The sequence below is a fragment of the Triturus cristatus genome, chromosome 6, assembly GCF_964204655.1.
Source record: "Triturus cristatus chromosome 6, aTriCri1.1, whole genome shotgun sequence".
NCBI lineage: Eukaryota > Metazoa > Chordata > Amphibia > Caudata > Salamandridae > Triturus > Triturus cristatus.
Genome location: NC_140589.1, coordinates 550,386,113 through 550,409,481, shown reverse-complemented (window position 1 = coordinate 550,409,481; position 23,369 = coordinate 550,386,113).

Sequence of the window (23,369 nt, the reverse complement as noted above, 5' to 3'; positions counted from 1 at the left end):
TTATTTTACTTGGATTCTGACCATAGAGCATTTTTTTGGGTGTTCACTGAACGGGTAGAGACTGAAGCTAAGCTGGAGTGTTCTTTTGGATCAAGGGGTTCTCAGAGGCTTTCTTGAGCTCGATCTCCAGGGAGTTAGCTTTGGCTGTAAATAAGGCAATTCTTCACAAATGATTTTGTTAGATTGATCTTTTAACAATTTGAAGAGTTTACTCAGTTTAGAATACTTTTATGGTACGCGTTTCTGGCCTGTCTTAGTAGTTTTAGATGGGGAAAGGATGATTGTTGTCTCCATTTCTGTTCTGATAGTCTGAGTATCTGTCTTTCTCCGTAGAGGGATCCATTAAACCATGGGTTTTTATCTTTGTCCACTATTCTTTTGAGTTTTAAAGGGGCTATGTCATGAATTATTTTTGTCATCGTGGTGTTGGGGTGTTCTGACTGCTATCATGCCTCAGGTATGTCTGTACTTCTACTTGCAGTCTGACATGTGTGGTGCAGCAAATGACCCAAAGTAAAAAACTATGCAGTGTCTCATCCTCCTGCACAAATCTTGTCAGAGGTGCTTCAGCCTAAGGAGCAGAAAGTGATTCATGCAGCTTCTTTTACAAACATTTAGAGAGTGTGCATGGAGAAACAGAGGTAGTCAAACACCTAGAGGCTTCTTTTAATGTGGTATCTTACCCGTAAAAGGCAGAGACACCGTTATTAAAGTGCTGAGACTCACAAGAGTGGCATGAGAGGAGTTGGCCTTTCATTTTGGCGTAGGCCTGGGATTGTGAGCTCTGAGTCTGTAAAGAAAGTGGTAGAGAAATGTGAGGTTTAAAACATGTTGCTAGATGTATTATCCTTTATCCCCGTCAATATAAGTCTCTTTCCAGGTATATTTCACGTAGGCTGCAGATGGTGAGGTTAGTACTTCATATTGAAAGAGTACTGTGTAAAGTTAGAATGTCAAACTGCTACCATGTCTAAGGTATATCTGCAATTCTATGTGTAGTCTGATACATGTGGCGCAGGTGATCAGTGTAACTTAAAACCTATACAGACTATTATATCCTTGTACATATCTTGGTACAACTAATTCAGGATTTACTCTCAGAAGCACAGATGTCTTAGCTAGGCAGGCATCTCTATAAAACTTGAACACACACCTTCATACCTAGGTGCACTGTGTAATGACCAGAGAATGATTAATGCAACTTTTTTTTAAAGACAATTAGAAAGCATACGGTGTGAAACAAGGGTACAGTAGCTAGGTATAGGCTTGCTTGCATTTGTTATCGTGCCTCTAGAAAGGCAGTGACACAGTAATTGAGGTATCTACAAACATGCTGACATTGACAGTGGCGGAATAACAGGAGTCGGCCTTTCATTTTGGCTTAGGCTTGGTATTGCGACTACTGTCTCTCTGATGAAACTGGTAGAGAAATGTGGGGTCAAAACATGTTGCCAAATCTATTAACCTCAGTTCTAGTCCATATAAGTCTCTGCTAATGATCACTTCAAGTAGGACATAGGTAGTGAGGTCTGGGCGTTAAACTAAAAGTTTGAATGTTTGACCTGTGCCACGTATTAAGTATGTCTGCACTTCAACATGTAGTTTGATATGGGTGGTGCAGCTGATCAGCCTACTTCAGCATCAAGCCTCAGAAGCACAAATCTGTTACCTATGCAGGCATCACAAAATCAGTGGAACACACACGTTCATACCTGGCTGTTCGTGTAATAAGTAGAACGTGATTCGTGCAGACTTTTGTATAGACATTTAGGAAGTATGTGGTGAGAAACTGAGGTACTGTTTTGCCTATAATCAACTATAAAAGGCACACACACCCTCATTAAGATATTTAGAAAGATGCTGAGACTCAGAAGATTGGCATGACAGGAGTCGACATTTAGTTTTGGCTTAGGCCTGCCAGCGTGAGGTCTTATTCTCTAATGAAAGTGGTAGAGAAAAGTTAGATTTAAAGCATGTTCCCAGATGTATTAATCTCTTTTTTCTAGTTCATATAAGTCTCTTCATAGGTGAACTGAGAGTAGGCCCTGGATAGTGAAGTGTGTGCTTTAAACTGCAAGCATACTCTGTCAAGTTTGAGTGTCTGACCTGTACTATGTCTCAGGTATGTCTGCACTTGAACATGTAGTCTGATATGTATGGTGCAGCTCCTGAGCCTAACTTAAAAATTACACAGGCTATCATGTCCCTGCACAAATCTTGTGAGACCTATTTCAGCATTAAGTGCCAAAAGCACAGATGTCTTAGCTGGGCAGGGATAATACCTTCATACCTGGCTGACCTCTGTAATGAGTAGAAAGTAATTTATGCAGGGTTTGTACAGACATTTAGAAAGCATGCAGTGTGAAACGGAGGTAGTGTTTCAACTATAACCTTCTTTACATCTGTTTTCTCATCTCTAAAAGGCATACAAATAATTAGTAAGGTGTTTAGAAATAAGCTGAGACTCACAAGAGTGTATGACAGTAGTAAGCCTTTCATTTTGGCGTAGGCCTGGAGTTTTGAGGTCTGACTCTCCAATAAAACTGATAGGGAAAAGTGAGGTTTAAAGGATGGTGGCAGATGTATTATCCTCTATCCCACTTCATATAAGTCTCTGCAACGGTACTCTTCAAGTATGCCGTAGATAGTGAGATGTGTGCTTTAAAGTAAAAGCGTACTCTGTCAAGTAGGAATGTTTGTCTGCTATCATGTCTCAGGTATGTCTGTACTTTTCAATGTAGTCTGAAGAGTGTGGTGAAGCTGATGACCCTAACTTAAAAACTATGCGTCTTTCATATTCTTGCACAATTCTTGTCAGAGGTACTTCAGCTTTCCGTCCCAGTAGCATAGATGTGTTACCTAAGCAGGAGTCACAAAAGCACTCAAACACTCAGTTGCATATCTGACAGTCCTGTAAAATTAACAGAAAAAGATTCATCTAGCTTCTTTTACAAACATTTAGAGAGCATGTTGTATAAAACAGAGCTATTCTAATATCTATAGCCTTCTTTACATGTTTCATCTCACCCCTAAAAGCCACAGACACACTTATTGAGGTATTTACAAAGATGGTGAGACTCGCAAGAGTGGCGTGACAACAGTCGCTCTCTCATTTTGGTGTAAGGGTGGCATTGTGAGCTCTGACTGTGTAGTGACAGTAGTAGAGAAAAGTGAGGTTTAAAACATGTTGATAAATATATTAACCTGTATCCCAGTGTATATAAGTCTCTGCAAAGGTCCATTTCAAGTAGGATGTAGATAGTGAGGTGAGTGTTTTAAATTAAAAGCATGCTCTACCAAGTTTGAATGTCTGACTGCTAAAATGTGTCATGTATGTGTCTACTTCTACATGTATTCGGACACGTGTGGTTCAGCTGATGACCCTAAATTAAAAACTGTGCAGTTTACCATACAGCTGTACAAATCTTGTCAGAGCTACTACAGCATTTAGTCCCAGAAGCATAGATCTTTTAGCTAGGCAGGGGTCAGAGAAGCACTGAGACTCTCGGTTGCATACCTGCCATTCCTGCATAATGAGTAGAAAGTGATGCATGCAGCTTCTTTTACGAACATTTAGAGAGTACGCAGTGTGAAATAGAGGTAGTTTAATATCCATAGGCTTTTTTTACATGTGTTATATCACCCCCAAAATGCAGAGACAGACTGAATGAGGTGTTTACAAATATGCTGAGACTCAAAAGAGTGGCATGAAAGAATGTGGGGCCATATTATCAAGACCAGAGTTAAAAGTATTGGCGTTTTCGCGGCAGGAAACTGCCGCTAAAGCGGCGATAATGGGCTTGATAATATGCCCTCGTGAATTCCCATAGAAGCCCATGTTCTGGTGTGAACATGGGCTTCTATGGGAATTCACAAGGGCATATTATCAAGCCCATTATCGCCGCTTTAGCTGCAGTTTCCTGACGCTAAAGTGGCGATAATTTTAACGCTGATCTTGATAATATGGCCCTTGGTCTTTAATTTTGGAGTAGTGCTGATATTGTGAGCTGTGACTCTGTAAGGAAAGTGGTAGAGAAAAGTGAATTTTAATACATGTTGGCAGATGTATTAACCTCTATTGCAGTCCATATAAGTGTTTGCAAAGGTACATTGTAAGTAGGCCGCAGTTAGTAAAGTGGGTACTTTAAAATGAAAGCATATTATGACAAATTTGAATGTATGACTGCTACCATGTCTCAGGTATGTGTGCACTTCAATGTGTACTTTGATGTGTGTGATGCAGCTGATGAGACTAACTTTAAAACTATACAGCCTATTATATCCCTGCACAGATCTTGTCAGATCTTCTTCAGCATTCAGTCGCAAAAGCCGAGATCTCTGAGCTAGCCTGGGATCATGTAATCACTTGAACATACACTTTCATACCTGTTTGCCATGTATAAAGAGCAGAAAGGGATGGATTGAGTTTACTTCTAACACACATTCAGAAAGCATGCAATGTGAAACACGGGTAGTCTAGTATGTATACAGTTGTGTGAATGTATTATTTTGCCTCTAAAGAGGCACTGACATACTTATTGAGGTCTCTAGATAGAGGCTGACACTCAGAAGAGCCCCATGATAGAAGTTGGCTTTCAGTTTGGCTTAGGCCTGGCATTGAGAGCTCTGCCTCTCTAATTACAGTTTTAGAGGAAGGTGAGCTTTAAAGCATGTTGCTAGATGTATTTACCTGTATCCTACTACATATAAGTCTCTGCAGTGGTACACTGCATGTATGTCGTACATAGTGAGGTGTGTGCTTTAGACTAAAAGTACACTGTGTGGAATTTGAATGTCTGACTGCTACCATGTGTTAAGTATGTCTCCACTTCTACGTTTAGTTTGACATGTATGGGGCAGCTGATGATTCCAAGTTAAAAAGTATACAGTCTATCATACCCCTGGGAAAATGTTTTTAGAATTTCACATTTTAGCACCACAAACACAGATCTGTTTGCTAGAGTGGATTGATGTAAGCATTTGATTACACAGGTTCATACCTGTCTATCCTATATAATAAGTAGAAAGTCATTTATGCAAAAAATGAAAGGGTAGACCGAATTAAAAAACATTTCTGACAGACTTTCAAACATTTACAGTTTTCCTAATGTGCATAGTTAGATAGTCTACATACTTATTGCTAATGGAGTCAATGGAAGTGTAATTTAAATAACTGGTTAGTGATTATTATGAATAATATTATCGAATTAATTCAAAATGATTAATTTATGTAACATCCTATTAAAAGTGTTAGTTTTTTAGATATTTACTTTACGTAACAAAAAAACTTAAAGTTGGCAAGAAAACATGAAAAGAGAAGAACACAAAGAAAACAATACTACTTAAAGAAGAGTGAAATGACGAAATTAGAAGATGCACAAAATGGTATAGCGGGAAGAAATTTTTCTGGTTAGAGAACTAAACAGTTTCTTAAAACACTTTTACAAAGATTGAAATCTGTGGAAAATGTTCAAAAGAAAAACAAAAGTTTAACATCAAATCAGAAACATAAGAGAATTAGTCATGTTGAAAGAACTTCTAATTGAAGAAAAACAACACATCTGACAAAAAAGGTAGAAACAGTATAAGGATATAAGAAGAAGAATGTTTATAAGAAGAATAATTCAAAATGTATTAAAGAATTTAAAACAATATAAAAGAAGATCAGCAGTTTATAAGGAAAAGCAATAGATTGAAAGGGTGGTAGATAAAGCTTTTGAGTTGAAATGAAATCTATTATTCTTAATATTGAACAGATTGAGAAGACTGGATAAAACAATGTTATTTATGAAGGAGAAAAGCAGGGGAGAAAGACTGGTTAATAGAATTAACTTTTGTAAAACCTTTACTGGTTAATAAAAAAACACTTCCAGTACTGAGCCTTTCTTTAATGAAGAAAGTTATTTTCAAGAGAACACATTAGTACATGCAGTTGATACTAGTGGTCGATGCTATGAGGGGAAAGATGGTTCTCCCATTCCAAAGAAAAAAATGGTTCCTATGAATGTAGAAGAAGTTATAGCTGAAGAAGTTCAAGAGAGGCTTACATTAGCTCCTCTGTATAAGTGGGATTGTAGCAGTATTTGCGGTATCAGACAGGAGTCTATTGAGATATTAGAAGTTTATTCACGTGAATATGGAAAGAAAAGTGTTTAACAGAAGATTAAGATGTTGCAATTACTTTATCGATGTTAAATAAGAAAATATACTAGGTTACCGGGTCATTCTCTGGCTTGTCTTCCAAAGAAATGTGTGCCAAAGCACTTTTCATCATTTAAGAATGTTAGCTGTCCACCACTCTGAAATGCGGAAGTTAGTAAGGAGACTTTACTATTTAAAAACTCCTGCATTATATTTAAGTGAAATGAATACAACTCTTTTGCCTGGTCCTATAGCAGATGTATGGAAAGTTTGTGATGATGTACAGTTTTGCTTTTTTTTGGTTCCGAAGGGCAGTGTAGAGAAACAGAGGATTTGGTAACTTTAGGTGTTGTAGAACAGGACAGAGATTAGTATTGATGATTCTGAAAAACCAAACTGTGGGGCTTAATCACACACTCCGCCACTTCTCAAATGTAGGTTATGAATATGGTGAAGTCCTGCGTTTCACCCTGCACTGGCGCTAAGTTTAGCAGTCTAGTGCCAACGCAGGTACCCTAGCACCATAGTGCAAGGGTGTCAGCATTAAGGGGAAGATTAAGGGGAAGATTGTTTATGGGCAGGAAGGTCCCCCTTCCTGAACATAAACAATCTTTAAATGCCTCTTTGTAACATCTATGAGTGCTGCTTAATGCAGCACACACAAAATGATTGTTTATGTGCAGGAAGGGGGACCTTCCTGTACATAAACAATCATTGTCTTTTTACTGTTTTTGTGTGTGCTGCCCTACACAGCACACATGAAAACAGCAAAAAGGAGTTGCACCAGGGTAAGACCAGGTTTTCCTTGGTCTTAATTCTGCTGCTGCCTCCTATTTATGCCTCCCTTGTAAATAGGAGGCAGTGTCAGAATCAAAACACCTGATTTGATTTGAATGGGTATTGCTGCGGAACACCTACAGCAACACCCATTGCACTCCCCTTTTACGCTAAGCTTACAAAGCAGCGTTAAGTAGCTTAAAGCTGCCTTGTAAATAAGGCAAATATCCTATCACTACAGGAACGTCCTAAAAAGTGATGTTCTCGTGGCGTGACAACTTATAGTTGGTACCTATTCCTCAGGAACTGGCAGATTTAAATGTACATGAGTCTATTCTTAACCAATCTGTATGCCCATTCAAGGTCATAGTTTGTACGGAGTCTAAGACAGGTAAGCTCTCACCAACAGATTTACAAAAAGGTCTCAAAGGAAGAGTTGTGTACTTACCATTAGATTTTAAGAAAAATACTAAAACTGTTGATGTAGACAGAGAGTAAAAAGAGCCAGTAGTTTTTTTAGTAAATGGTGTACAAACCAAAAGTAAAGAAATCTGGCAAAAGTTTGTAGATATTGATAAACTTCAAAATGCTACATTATACCTGGTACAGAATAATATTTATTATAAGAATGAGAATGTTGATGAAGATGTCAGTTGCCTACAAGATGATAAACTAGTCTCAACTGGCCAAATAAAAAAACTGGATAGATACAGGAGTGAAGAGATTTATGAACATTATACCATACATCCTCTCCATTCAAAAGAAAACATAGGAAACACTATTAAATTATTTCAAATGAAAGAAGCAAAAGGAGCACCCCTGAGTATATGGGAAAAAAGAATTGAAGCTCGCTGTTTTCCACAGCTATTTCCCACTGGAGAAGGTGGACGATGTGATGACCGAGCTGTACAGATTCCAGTATCAGAATACCGACTAACAAGATTGTACTCTGAAGATCCAAGATTCCAGCAGTGCATTCCATATATATTTCATCTTCTGTTTGAGAGTGATTTGTCTGCACTTTCATATGCACTGAATCATATTTTAAAAACAGGTGTTCATCTTCAACATATTTCTGCAAAAGAGTTCATGGAGAAAGTTGAACAAAGAGATGAAAATTTGGCATCACATTTAATCAGTTTGATGGCGTGCCAACGTGGCACCAATGAATATTGATATCACCGTCATGGTGAACTTAAACGCATGTTCAGAAACCTAGGTACCCCTACATGGTTTCTAACACTTAGGGTCCGATTCTGATCTGGTTCAGAAGGCCTCCAGACAGGTTCCAAAACTAGCAAATCCAATTAAGAGCCTGTATTTCCAACCGAATCATCCCCGTTCCAAACGGCCAAGTACGATGCGAAGATCTCATCCGAGTCGACCGAATCGTTTCCGAATCCGATCCTGTCAGTCCGACTCATCCGCAGCCGATTTGTGCTGCACAATGGAGCCAGCTTCCGAACGAGCTAGTACGATGTACGATTCCGAGAGCCGTATCAACTCGGTTTGGCCAGGATGAAATGGCTGTGGGACTCGGACTTTGGGGAGCTGTGGCAGGCCCTCATTCACCCAGGGCCCTCCGAATCAGTCACTGGGGGGTACTGATGAGTCCCCCCTTTCCATGCATGCACAGTGTGGTGGGCATCATGGGGTGACTGCCACAGGGTTCAGCCTTTTCCACACCCACCCCTTTTTGCAACGGGAGTGTGTGTACGCATTCGGTACATGGGCACCCATTGAGTTCAAGGGAGTCCAGGCGAACAGGGTCCTTCACTATACAGACACTTATGAATCAGTCGCTTGGACTCCTGGAGCATGAGTCATTCAGAAAGCTCTCCAGATCAGACTCGTCCGGAGGGCTTTCCGAAAGAGATCGTAATCGGGCCCTTAGTTGTGCTGAATAAGCGTGGGATGATTTACTTAAATTCCTACAAGAAGCAAATTCAAATGTAATAAACATTGAACTGATGACAGCTGGAGAATTCTATTCCGTGGATCCTGTAAATGTCTGCAGGTATTTTAACCATAGGTTTCAAGCTATGATGTCATTTCTCTGCAATAAAAACATTCCACCTCTTGGACAGGTAACTGATTTCTTTTGATGAAAAGAGTACAAAGCCAGAGGTGCTCCTCATTTACACATGCTATTATGGATAAAGAATGCACCAAAATTTGGAACAGATTGTGATAAAGCTGTTTTGTATTTCATCGAACAGTATTTTACATGTGCCATTCCAAAAGACGGAAGAGAAAACAGCTTGAGACAACAAGTTCTATGGTTTCAAAGTCATAGATGTGGAAAATACTGCTGACGTAAACACCAATGTAGAGCAAACTTTTATACAAAATGTCATTTTGGATTCTAATGGCCTATAATTTCTAAAGGGTGAGTAAATAGTTTTTTCTCAGGAGTAAGACATACAATAAGTTCGAAATCTCCGAAGAATACATACAACATAAGTTTCAAAGTATAATATTGAATATAATCCAGTCATTTTAAAAATGTAGAATGCAAACATGGATATTCAGTTTGTTGCAGATAACTCAATTGCTGTTGCTCCTTATGTCACATCATAAATTACAAAATCTGAAAAGTCAGAGATTAAAGAAATGCAGGAGAACCACTTGGCACTACCCTTGCACTCATCCATTCGCTCAGGCACTATGCATGTGCTCAACCATTCACTCATGCACTACCCTTGCACTCATCCAATGACCCAGCCACTACTCATGCACCCATTCAATCACCCAGGCAATACCCATGCACTCATCCTTTCAATGAGGCGGTATGCATGCACTCATCCAATCACCCAGGCACTGCACTTACACTCATCCAGTCACCCAGGCAGTACCAATGAACTCATCCATTCACTCAGGAACTACCCAGGCACACATTCAATTATCCATTCACCCAGATACTATCTATGCATTGATTTAATCACCCAGGCGCTATACATGCACTCATATAATCATTCAAGTGCTACCTATGAACAAATACATTCACCCAGGCACTACCCATGCACACATCAAATCACATCAAATCACCCAGACTCTTGCACTCATCCATTTACTCAGACACTTTGCACATGCTCATCCAATCACTCAGGCACTACCTATGCACTCAAACAATGACCCAGGCCCTACTCTTGCACTCATGCATTCACTAACCTATTTACTGAGGCACTATTCATGCACTGCTGCATTCACTCAGCCACTATCCATGCACTCATCAATTCATGGAGGCACTACCTATGCAGTCCTCCATTTACTCAGCCACTAACCATGCACTCATCAATTTACCCAGGCACTACCCATGCACTCATTCACTCACTGAGCCATTATCTATTGAGTTGTCCATTCACTGAGCCGCCACCCACGTACTCATTCTATCACACACGCACTATGTATTTGTTTTCTCAATCACCCAGGCACTATCCATGCACAAACCAATCAGTGACATACCTATTCACTCATACATACATGCACTATTGCACAAATTGCTTATTCATACATCCACTAATCCATTCAATAACATACACAACATATATTTCTTCTTTTTTTAAACCAGAATAGGTGGTTCCTTAAGAACAATTTTTTTCAACTATTTTAATTTTTTGTGGTTTTTTTCAATTTTGAAGTTTTTTTGTTTTTCTTCAGAAAGAAAAAAACAAGCACAAAAAAGTGTGCTTTATATTACAATAAAAATGAACAACAATGATTATTAATTGTCTCCAACATTGTAGGTCCAACTTGTTCTCCCACACTTAAACGTATGTCACACTTTGTACCAAACAATCCAACCTTCGCACAATCAGGCAATGTTACAGGGATCACCTGAAACATTGTCCTACTCTAGATGTTCCAGGCTGTGCATCTCCAGAACATTGTCCACCTTTTTGCTCCTTCATTCTTATAAACTCTACTCATGCTAGCTGGTTACTGTGGATTGTTTTCAGTTGTTTGTACATTGAAGATGATCCACATGAGTATTTTATCTCGGACCCATGTGACAGCACTTTCTTGCACAGCACACTAGTAACCTTTTGGGCATTAACTTTCTTTTGACCTGCAGGAACTGTAAAAAACTACCATACCACACTTTCTTTTTTTTTGTTGGTGGCTCTTCGTCCTCAAGCAAAGTCTGCTCCTCCTGCTCCTCAATCACCGCAGAAGAGGGCATCTTTTATTTTGGAAAAACAAAAAAACACCAAAACTCCTCCAAAGAGCTTCTGCTCCAATAAATGTGACTGTTGCAATCCACACCAATTGTTTAAACAATCACATATCTTTTTTTTTGTGTCACATGATGTGCCTGACTCCTACACAATGGTATTGTGTATCCAACGTAATTCCAGAACTTATTTTTATTTTACATTTAAACTAGATTTGTTTGCATTTTACACTATTTGATTTACCTATAACTATACATCTACATTAAAAATAAACAACATAAATATTTATGTACCTAAATTATTAATGTAAAATAATCTTTAGAGTTGCGTCCCCTATGCAAACCAGGAAATACGTGCAGGCGATGTACGTGGACACAAGCAACTCCTAAAAGTTTTATAAAATAACCTTTTTAATATTTTCCACTTATTATAAAAGTTTCTTTGCTATCTTAGTGTTAGAAATGGGATTTCCGGTTTGCTAAGGCTTGCGCCAAAGCCTGGCAGAAACCATCACTCTAGTCAGGGCAAGGGTGTTACACACTGTTGATAACCCCTGCTCACCCCCTTGGTAGCTTGACACGGGCAGACAGGCTTATCCCCAAGGCAATGTGTAAAGTATTTGCATCAGCACCCACAATAATACAGTAAAACCACACAAATTGACACCACACAGGTATTTATAAAAATAGATATCTTTATCTAAAATTAGGCAAGACCGAACGACAAAAATTCCAACATACACAGTGACTCTTCTTTCTTTAGAATGTTCTTGATAGAAATTAAAATGATTGGTTCTGCAAGTTTTAAACCAATGTAAACCAACTGTTCCTGACATATGGAAGGCTTCTCCTAAAACCAAGGTTGTTTACTTAGACCGTGCTGTTCTGAAGGCTAAGCATGCAGTGGTAAAATAAATGTGCCCCCTATCTTGTTGACAACACAAGCTCTGATGAGCAGGCCCTGGTACTGCAGCTCGTCTGCTAGCCCGGTACGGGCTGTATGCGTGGGTTAAAGAAAAGGGGAGCCCTTGGCTCCACGTGAAACTTATTGGTGCAGTCAGTTGCAGCAATATGCCCCCGGTATACTTTTAGGAGACCCAGGTCGTCTTGGAGCACAGATCCCGGTACTACCGCAATCTGTCTCTAAATTCAATGAATGGAGGCAGGAGGCGTAACACCGGCCCCCTCCGGCACAGCTGATCTCTAATCTCAGGCCCTGTTCAGCCAGCAACCCGCCCCCAGGCAACATCACACACTCTGCGGTCCCGGATTTCAGTCCGGTGGTTACCTGGGGTGTTTGGCCTCTTCCTGGCACCTCCGGTCTTCTTTGGACGGCCACCCAGACTTTCGACAGCTTCCTGGATGACGTGGGGTTTCGGCCTGCGAGAGAGAGCACGCCCCGCTCTCCCACTGTACTTGACCTACATTGCTAGGCAACTTCTCGCCGCGAAAAGTTAAAAGTATCGGCGTTTTCGCGGCAGGAAACTGCCGCTAAAGCGGCGATAATGGGCTTGATAATATGCCCTTGTGAATTCCCATAGAAGCCCATGTTCTGGTGTGAACATGGGCTTCTATGGGAATTCACAAGGGCATATTATCAAGCCCATTATCGCCACTTTAGCTGCAGTTTCCTGACGCTAAAGTGGCGATAATTTTAACGCTGATCTTGATAATATGGCCCTTGGTCTTTAATTTTGGAGTAGTGCTGACATTGTGAGCTGTGACTCTGTAAGGAAAGTGGTAGAGAAAAGTGAATTTTAATACATGTTGGCAGATGTATTAACCTCTATTGCAGTCCATATAAGTGTTTGCAAAGGTACATTGTAAGTAGGCCGCAGTTAGTAAAGTGGGTACTTTAAAATGAAAGCATATTATGACAAATTTGAATGTATGACTGCTACCATGTCTCAGGTATGTGTGCACTTCAATGTGTACTTTGATGTGTGTGATGCAGCTGATGAGACTAACTTAAAAACTATACAGCCTATTATATCCCTGCACAGATCTTGTCAGATCTTCTTCAGCATTCAGTCGCAAAGCCGAGATCTCTGAGCTAGCCTGGGATCATGTAATCACTTGAACATACACTTTCATACCTGTTTGCCATGTATAAAGAGCAGAAAGGGATGGATTGAGTTTACTTCTAACACACATTCAGAAAGCATGCAATGTGAAACACGGGTAGTCTAGTATGTATAGAGTTGTGTGAATGTATTATTTTGCCTCTAAAGAGGCACTGACATACTTATTGAGGTCTCTAGATAGAGGCTGACACTCAGAAGAGCCCCATGATAGAAGTTGGCTTTCAGTTTGGCTTAGGCCTGGCATTGAGAGCTCTGCCTCTCTAATTACAGTTTTAGAGGAAGGTGAGCTTTAAAGCATGTTGCTAGATGTATTTACCTGTATCCTACTAAATATAAGTCTCTGCAGTGGTACACTGCATGTATGTCGTACATAGTGAGGTGTGTGCTTTAGACTAAAAGTACACTGTGTGGAATTTGAATGTCTGACTGCTACCATGTGTTAAGTATGTCTCCACTTCTACGTTTAGTTTGACATGTATGGGGCAGCTGATGATGCCAAGTTAAAAAGTATACAGTCTATCATACCCCTGGGAAAATGTTTTTAGAATTTCAAATTTTAGCACCACAAACACAAATCTGTTTGCTAGAGTGGACTGATGTAAGCATTTGATTACACAGGTTCATACCTGTCTATCCTATATAATAAGTAGAAAGTCATTTATGCAAAAAATGAAAGGGTAGACCGAATTAAAAAACATTTCTGACAGACTTTCAAACATTTACAGTTTTCCTAATGTGCATAGTTAGATAGCCTACATACTTATTGCTAATGGAGTCAATGGAAGTGTAATTTAAATAACTGGTTAGTGATTATTATGAATAATATTATCGAATTAATTCAAAATGATTAATTTATGTAACATCCTATTAAAAGTGTTAGTTTTTTAGATATTTACTTTACGTAACAAAAAAACTTAAAGTTGGCAAGAAAACATGAAAAGAGAAGAACACAAAGAAAACAGTACTACTTAAAGAAGAGTGAAATGACGAAATTAGAAGATGCACAAAATGGTATAGCGGGAAGAAATTTTTCTGGTTAGAGAACTAAACAGTTTCTTAAAACACTTTTACAAAGATTGAAATCTGTGGAAAATGTTCAAAAGAAAAACAAAAGTTTAACATCAAATCAGAAACATAAGAGAATTAGTCATGTTGAAAGAACTTCTAATTGAAGAAAAACAACACATCTGACAAAAAAGGTAGAAACAGTATAAGGATATAAGAAGAAGAATGTTTATAAGAAGAATAATTCAAAATGTATTAAAGAATTTAAAACAATATAAAAGAAGATCAGCAGTTTATAAGGAAAAGCAATAGATTGAAAGGGTGGTAGATAAAGCTTTTGAGTTGAAATGAAATCTATTATTCTTAATATTGAACAGATTGAGAAGACTGGATAAAACAATGTTATTTATGAAGGAGAAAAGCAGGGGAGAAAGACTGGTTAATAGAATTAACTTTTGTAAAACCTTTACTGGTTAATAAAAAAACACTTCCAGTACTGAGCCATTCTTTAATGAAGAAAGTTATTTTCAAGAGAACACATTAGTACATGCAGTTGATACTAGTGGTCGATGCTATGAGGGGAAAGATGGTTCTCCCATTCCAAAGGAAAAAATGGTTCCTATGAATGTAGAAGAAGTTATAGCTGAAGAAGTTCAAGAGAGGCTTACATTAGCTCCTCTGTATAAGTGGGATTGTAGCAGTATTTGCGGTATCAGACAGGAGTCTATTGAGATATTAGAAGTTTATTCACGTGAATATGGAAAGAAAAGTGTTAAACAGAAGATTAAGATGTTGCAATTACTTTATCGATGTTAAATAAGAAAATATACTAGGTTACCGGGTCATTCTCTGGCTTGTCTTCCAAAGAAATGTGTGCCAAAGCACTTTTCATCATTTAAGAATGTTAGCTGTCCACCACTCTGAAATGCGGAAGTTAGTAAGGAGACTTTACTATTTAAAAACTCCTGCATTATATTTAAGTGAAATGAATACAACTCTTTTGCCTGGTCCTATAGCAGATGTACGGAAGGTTTGTGATGATGTACAGTTTTGCTTTTTTTTGGTTCCGAAGGGCAGTGTAGAGAAACAGAGGATTTGGTAACTTTAGGTGTTGTAGAACAGGACAGAGATTAGTATTGATGATTCTGAAAAACCAAACTGTGGGGCTTAATCACACACTCCGCCTCTTCTCAAATGTAGGTTATGAATATGGTGAAGTCCTGCGTTTCACCCTGCACTGGCGCTAAGTTTAGCAGTCTAGTGCCAACGCAGGTACCCTAGCACCATAGTGCAAGGGTGTCAGCATTAAGGGGAAGATTAAGGGGAAGATTGTTTATGGGCAGGAAGGTCCCAAGTTTCTGCAAGTTTTAAACCAATGTAAACCAACTGTTCCTGACGTATGGAAGGCTTCTCCTAAAACCAAGGTTGTTTACTTAGACCGTGCTGTTCTGAAGGCTAAGCATGCAGTGGTGAAATAAATGTGCCCCCTATCTTGTTGACAACACAAGCTCTGATGAGCAGGCCCTGGTACTGCAGCTCGTTTGCTAGCCCGGTACGGGCTGTATGCGTGGGTTAAAGAAAAGGGGAGCCCTTGGCTCCACGTGAAACTTATTGGTGCAGTCAGTTGCAGCAATATGCCCCCGGTATACTTTTAGGAGACCCAGGTCGTCTTGGAGCACAGACCCCGGTACTACCGCAATCTGTCTCTAAATTCAATGAATGGAGGCAGGAGGCGGAACACCGGCCCCCTCCGGCACAGCTGATCTCTAAACTCAGGCCCTGTTCAGCCAGCAACCCGCCCCCAGGCAACATCACACACTCTGCGGTCCCGGATTTCAGTCCGGTGGTTTCCTGGGGTGTTTGGCCTCTTCCTGGCACCTCCGGTCCTCTTTGGACGGCCACCCAGACTTTCGACAGCTTCCTGGATGACGTGGGGTTTCGGCCTGTGAGAGACAGCACGCCCCGCTCTCCCACTGTACTTGACCCACATTGCTAGGCAACTTCTCGCCGCGACTCTTGCGGCAGCATGATCTCCTCCTTGAGCCCGAGGACGTAGGCGTTGACAAGACACAGGGGGTTTGGAGCGGTTCCTGAGCCAGCACATTGCAGCTGCTCGGTGTGCTCACACAAGGAAGGGTTACTCGGTCCTGCGATCGGGCCGGCGGCAGTGAATTCTGGCAATACTTCTTGGGCGAGTGGAGGTCCGGGTGAAAGGCTTGCAGCTCCTTGTGGAGGACGGCTGGGGCTGATGAGAATAGCAGCGCTTCGTTGGTCACACTGCTACTCGCAAAGGTGGGGATAACCATGCAAAAAGGGCCATTTCCAACACAACCCCCTTCCAGCCTAAAGTCAGGGTAGACCAATCTATACCTCGATGTGCTCCCCTGCTTGGGGTGATAGAACACGGAAACTGGCCCAAACAGCAGGGGACTATTACTATTCTATGCCTTCCTGAACACAGTTGGATCCCTCTATCAATACTCTCAGGGCCCACCGGGCTAACCCATGGGGGGCCCTTCTCCTCACCTGGGGATCCATCTGTGCAGCGCCCAAACTTACTTTGCTCACAGATGTGTCCGCACTGGTAGACAGTACCCACCTGGCAACACAGAGGTGTGACCCAGTCCACCCCAAGGGTGTGACTCCTGCCCCCTCCCAGGGGCAGCTCTGTCCACCAGTACAACCAGCCACAGTGGCCACTGACAGCTGTCAGTGATGAGAGCCAGGCCTCCTGCCTGTCAGGCCTCTCTAACCTCTGTGGCATCAGAAAGTGGGGGGCATTAGCCCCAGGTGCCTTGCACCTTTTCTCCACTCTCCCTCCTGCCAAGTAAGGTATGGCATCCTGACACTGGCCTGCCAGCCCAGGGTCTGTACCCTCAGGCTGACCAGAGGTCACGGGCGAGGCTCTCCTCCCAGGAGAGTCACCCTTAGAACACAACTCTCCCACCAGTTCAGGACCTCTCTCCAGCAACTGGTCTCCCAACCTAGGGTCTAAATCCTCAGGTTGCACCAAGGTCAGAGGTGAGGACACCCTCCCTCTGCACCCCCTTCCAGAGTGCTGCACGCTCCCAACTGGAGTGGCACCCCTGAAAGCCAAACCGGTCAGGGCACTGCTTACAGTCATCCTTCCCTCCAGGTCAGGCAGAACCTGCACCTGCCCTCCCAACCTTGGGGCAGAACCATGTGGCTGAGCACTTGACTGGCACACCAGGACTTCTGGGGACTCACACAGTATCCCCCTGAGGGTAACACATGACTCATGTGTCATGTGACAGTCTGCCTGGCGCAGAATCTTCCGACCCCTGTCCATCTGATAGTGGGCGAAGATCTCCCAGACCAGAAGTGGTGTCACCATGGTTACTCCTAGGAGGCTCAGCCCTTCTGGCCGGCCACTGACCCACTGGTTCTCCCACGGGGGAACACGTCCCCCTCTCACCCCTCAAGCTGGACTTCTGCAACCTCCCAACTGGAGCGGCACAGCCAGACACCAGAACCACTGGAGGTCCGTTTACAGATGCTCCGGGTTCTCCTGGCACTAGGAGATCCCCCTCAAATGGTTTACCAGTACTGCCTAGGACCCCAACCTAGTGTTCCCTTAAGAAACCCGTCAGGCCCTGAGACTAGGTTTTGGGCACCTTGGAACACACAGTCCCACACTCACTCCTTCTCCACTGAGACATGACATGAGCCTCTACACCCCTCCCACTACACTGGGACCTAGCTGGGCTACACTGAACCTCTTCCACCACACAGGACCGGAAGATACCCGAGCCACTACTTTTGGAATCACTCCCCAATGCCTCTTCAGAAACTCTAGCACACAGCCAGAGGTCTACCTCCATCGCAATATCCCTAGAATCAGAGAACTCACACTCCACCGGGTGTTGGCATAGCTCTGGAAAACAGGGACTCAAAATATGCTCTCCAACAAATGAATCACACAGCCCTCCACAGTTGTTAACCAAGCTACCCTTTGCCTCACCCTCCAGTGCCTCACAAAAGCACCCCACACCACTCTTCTGAGATTTTCAAGACAGTGTCTGACTGTCTCTGTCACTCAACCCACACTCTTCTGGGCAGTCTTTACACTCACACACCAAGATTTCTACCATGGGACCCCTCTGCCTGTACCTCTCATCTAGAGTCAGTAGAGTGTCCCTCCCGCCACTAGAAAAATGATCCCCTGTGTCAGTTCCCCAATCTACTTCAGGGACACTGTACCCCACTGGAGCTACCTCATAAACCTTCACCCCCCTGGGGTTTTTCAACCCCCTTCCTCATGTCAGGCGCCACACCTCTGGGTGTGTGTACTTCTCCCTCAGCACTAGATAACACAAACTTGCTGCCTGGGCTGGACTCCACCTCCAACTCAGCAAATCTCACTTCCTGACCTAAACACTTTTCTTCTTGCGGGGCTGAGCCCTCATGGCCTCAAGCCTCTCAAGCTCCAAATCAAGCTCCCTCATTCTTAACTTGTGTGCCAAGGTCAATTTCAATTCTTCCAAAGCATAAATCTTCTTGCTCTCCTCAAGCAATCTCTTTTCTTCCACTTCAGCCTTTTGGTTCTCCATTTCCAGTAGTCTCATCTCTAGTCTCATGACTTCTAACTCATGATCTCTAACCCTTTGGTTTTCCTCCAACTCCTCTAGAGAAAAACTTTTAGCGGAATGGTTACTGCCAGCCCTGGAGGCTGCTCTGGACACAGGCAGATCCTGTGATCTAAAACCATCCCCTTGTGCTTCCTCATCCACCTCTGTATCTTCTGCCTCCCCATCCTCTTTGGCCTCCCACAAGGCCCTTAAGGTCTTCTGCAGCTCATACTTTTTAGAGCTGCTCCTCATGGGACATCCAAAGTTCCTGCAGAATTGCTTGAGTTGACCTAGTTTGTAACTACTAAACATTTCGATATCAAACTCCACTGTGCTACCTGTAATTCGCGTAGTGCGAAGTAGCACAAACTACGCAAACTTCGCGAGCGTAGCATAGTTGTCTGCCCAGGGTTACAAATGTGCCCCCTAACTTGTCAACACAAGCTCCGATGAGCAGGCCCCGGTACTACAGCTCGTCTGCTGGGCCTGTACGGGCCGTATGTGTGGGCTAAAGAAAAGAGGAGCCCTCAGCTCCAAGTGAAACTTATTGGTGCAGTCAGTTGCAGCAATATGCCCCCGATATACTTTGAGGAGACCCAGGTTGTCTTGGAGCACAGACCTACCGCAATCTGTCTCTAAATTCAATGAATGGAGGCGGTAGGCGTAACTCCGGCACAACTGATCTCTAAACTCAAGCCCTGTTCAGCCAGCAACCCGCCCCCAGGCAACGCCACACACTCAGCAGGCCCGGATTTCAGTCCGGAGGTTACCTGGGGGGTTTGGCCTCTTCCTGGCACCTCTGGTCTTCTTTGGACAGCCACCCAGACTCTTGACGGCTTCCCAGATGACGCGGGGTCTCAGCCCGCGAGAGAGAGAACGCCCGCTCTCCCACTGCGTCTGATCCACGTTGCTAGGCTACGTCTCTCCGCAGCTCCTGCAGCAGCGTGATCTCCTTCTCGAGCCCGGGGCCGTAGGCGGTGATGAGACACAGTGGGTTTGGAGCGGCTCCTGAGCTAGCACGTTGCAGCTGCTCGGTACGCTCAGAAGAAAGGGTTACTCGGTCCTACGATCGGGTCAGCAGCGGTGAAATCTGGCAATACTTCTTGGGCGAGTGGAGGCCCAGGTGAAAGGCTTGCAGCTCCTTGCGGTGGACGGCATGAGTTGATGACAATAGCAGCTCTTCATTGGTCACGCTGCTATCGCAAAGTTGGTGATAACCCTGCAAAAAGGGCCATTTCCAACACTTAGTGAAACTCTAACCTTAAACTTAACCATACAACTGTCTATATATATGTTTTAATATCACAAAAAAATAAGTCAGTCGGTTCTGACCGCGAGAAGGCAGTTACATATTGCAAACAAACTCGGAAGTGGTACATATTTTAAACAAAACTGTTAAAGAAATACTCAAATTTCAATTACGCACAACCATAAATATTACTTTAAGAAATCATACTGGGGCTGCGTTTCCTACACGGACCCAGAAGTATACCTAAATTCCATTTTTAAATTACCTTTACCATAACTACATATTAATTTCACTACTCTAGTTCTAAACCACTGCCCTTAAAATATACTTGAAGAGCAAATTTGACAGTATTTTACACTTGTACACATATAAAGGGGTTTGCACACATAACATGGAGGACCGCGTCCAGTACGCAACTCCATTTATATATTAAAAATAATTAGATTACCAACACTGTTTCAACCAGTAGGCCCCCCATGCAGCCCCGGGGAGTGCCACCTTCTTAGGGTAATATTGTATTAGAATGTGTGAGAGGGATCAGCCCCCCATGCAGCCTCAGAGACCACCACCTCCCCGGGCCAAATATATTCAAATACAGAGGGGCCACGCACCTCCCCACTGTCCTGGATACCATCACCTCCCCACGGCACACATTTTTTTCTTTTTTAATTCGGGGAGACCCTATGGCCTCCCTACAGCCCCACAGACCACCACCTCCCCAGAGCACAAATGAAATCACTAAAAGGGTCCGTTATGGATGCCTGGCCCAGGAGATCACCACCGTCCCGGGGCTATATATAAGATGGTAGGGGGGCTATGTGGCCCCTTCCAGTAGCTCTAGATGGTCCTGAGGACTGCCACACCACCAGGGCCGACTCCAGCAATATCCCAGGGTACCCACCCCCAGGACACTGCAGTTGGTTAAGGATTGGAGAGAGCCCTGCTCCTGCCAAGCCATAGCAAACTATGGCACACTTCATGGACGCAAGAGTATGTAAAATGCTCTCGCTTCCATGAAGCAGATCAGAATTAAGGGTGGGCGTAGTTCGCGAAGTAGCACTTCGCGAAGCTACGCAAAGTGCAGTTCGCACTACGCGAGCTACGCGTAGCACTTCGCGAACTGCGTAGTAACATATTCGCACTGTGCAAGATGTTGTTTTCAATGATTGCACAGTGCGGACAAGCAACCGGCACTGTGCAATCATTGAAAATGGCATCTTGCACAGTGCGAGCTGCAGTTTTCTGCTGCTCGAGTAGATTTCTACTCGAGCGGCAGTTTTCTCAACGCGAACTGGTAGTTTCTCACCGCGACCCCTCGCAATGAGAAACCTGACCTCCTCGCGTTGAGAATCTCGCCGGGAGGTTTATTTTCCATGCTCGCAATCGCCAACTTGATGTTGCTGATCGCGAACAAGGAAAAAGTCTCGCCGAGATGTCATTTTGCTTGCTCGCGGTCGCCAACATGATGTTGAGGACCGCGAGCAAGGAAAAAATGACCGCAGCACTACGCAAGACTACGCTACGCGTGTTCGCACTGTGCTACGTGCAATTCGCGTAGTGCGAAATAGCGCAAACTTCGCAAACTACGCGAGCGTAGCGTAGTGCTTTGCCCAGGCCTAATCAGAATTCCTTTTGGACAAAGGGAGATGGCTTCTGACAACTTGTCACCAATCCTGAGGTCGAACTACCCTCCTGTTACCTCCAGTAAGTCCCACACAGCAGGATTGCTAAGATGTGTTCGGAGGCCATTCCCCCTTTCTCCACCACTCTGCAAATGTGGATGCTGATGCAATACTGGTTGGGGATGAAGCCCACTTTATTCTTGAGGGGCCTTGGGGGCCAAGAAGCCCCCTGGTACCTCTTCTAAGCCCTACACAGTAAAATTCCCGTGAGCTGGTCAGAGGCCTGCCCCCTTTCTCCACCAATCTGCAAACATGGCTACTACTTTAAAAACCAAAAAAATTCACGGAAAAAACAAAGGTTACAGGGATATTATATTTAGGAATTGGTATTTAAAAAACCTTAGAAATTCACTGAATAAACCAGAGGTTACAGGGATGTTATAGTTAGGAAGTATAATTTGAAAAAAACATAAAAATTCACTGAAAAAACCAAAGGTTACAGGGAGGTTATAGTTAGGCTGACATTTCAATCGTATAAAAATAGAGAATTTCAGCAGTTATAGTTAGCTGACCTAACTATAACTTGCACCCCCGCAATGTATTGCTTATGACCTCACATATTACATCACTCATGACATGGTCAGTGACATAATTGATGACATCACTAATGACATCTCAAATGGCATCACTGATGACATCATCCATTCACTGTGAGTGTTTTTAAAATGTTTATGAGTGTTAAATATATATACCACTGTGTATTGATGAATCTTTGAGTGTATGAGTGCCTGTATCGATTATTAAATTGGTGCATGACTGTATAAGTGAGTGATTAGGTGTCTTAGTGAATGTATGGGTGATTGACTAAGTTGTCTAAATGTCTGTATCAGTCTGTCAGATGGTGTCTAAGTGGCTGTATAGGTTGGTGAGTGGGTATGAGAGTGGCTGTATGGGCGATTGATTGGTTATCTGATACCTGTATGGGTGTCTGACTGTCTGTGTAGGTGGGTGAGGGGGTGTGTGACTGTCTGTATGGAAGAGAGAGTAGTTGAGTCAGTGGCTATATGAGTTAGTGAATGTGTACGCAAGGGGCTCTATGGGTGAGTGAGTGTGTGTACTGCTGTGTGGGTAGGTGGGTGAGCCACCACAGCCACACAAGGAATTATTGGTGTGGTAATTCTTCTAAATCAGGGCAGGTGCCATGAAGGTATCTGCAAAGTACTGTGGTAAATAATTTAATTACCGGGACTTAATTTGATGCGGAAAATCTATAACAATAGCTCAGTAAAATAAGAGGCAGAATCCGTGGTATTAGAGGTTCGGAACAGGCTTTATTCCATAATCAATTTAAATCGATGAGCTCCATATTCCATCACCACGAAGGTTCAGGAAGTGAAGACCGTTACTTTATTGACAGGTAATCATTTTTATACAATAGGCATTACAGTGAAACAAATGGAGGAGGCGTAACAATTGATAGTAAAGATAAAACATACATGCGTAGCAAAAGTGGGTGTAACTGGGCGTAACTAAAGAACGTCATCAGGTATGATGTCATAATAGGGTGGTTCCATGAAAGAATTTCGCAATGTCAGCAGAAATACTTGGCAGAAATGCGCGCGCAGCAGCATGGCGTGTGATTGACGTGCAACTAGGGGGTGAAGGGGACTTGACATTTAGCTCTACATGTGGCGACAGAAGTCTGGAGGGTCAAGTCAACCTAATCCC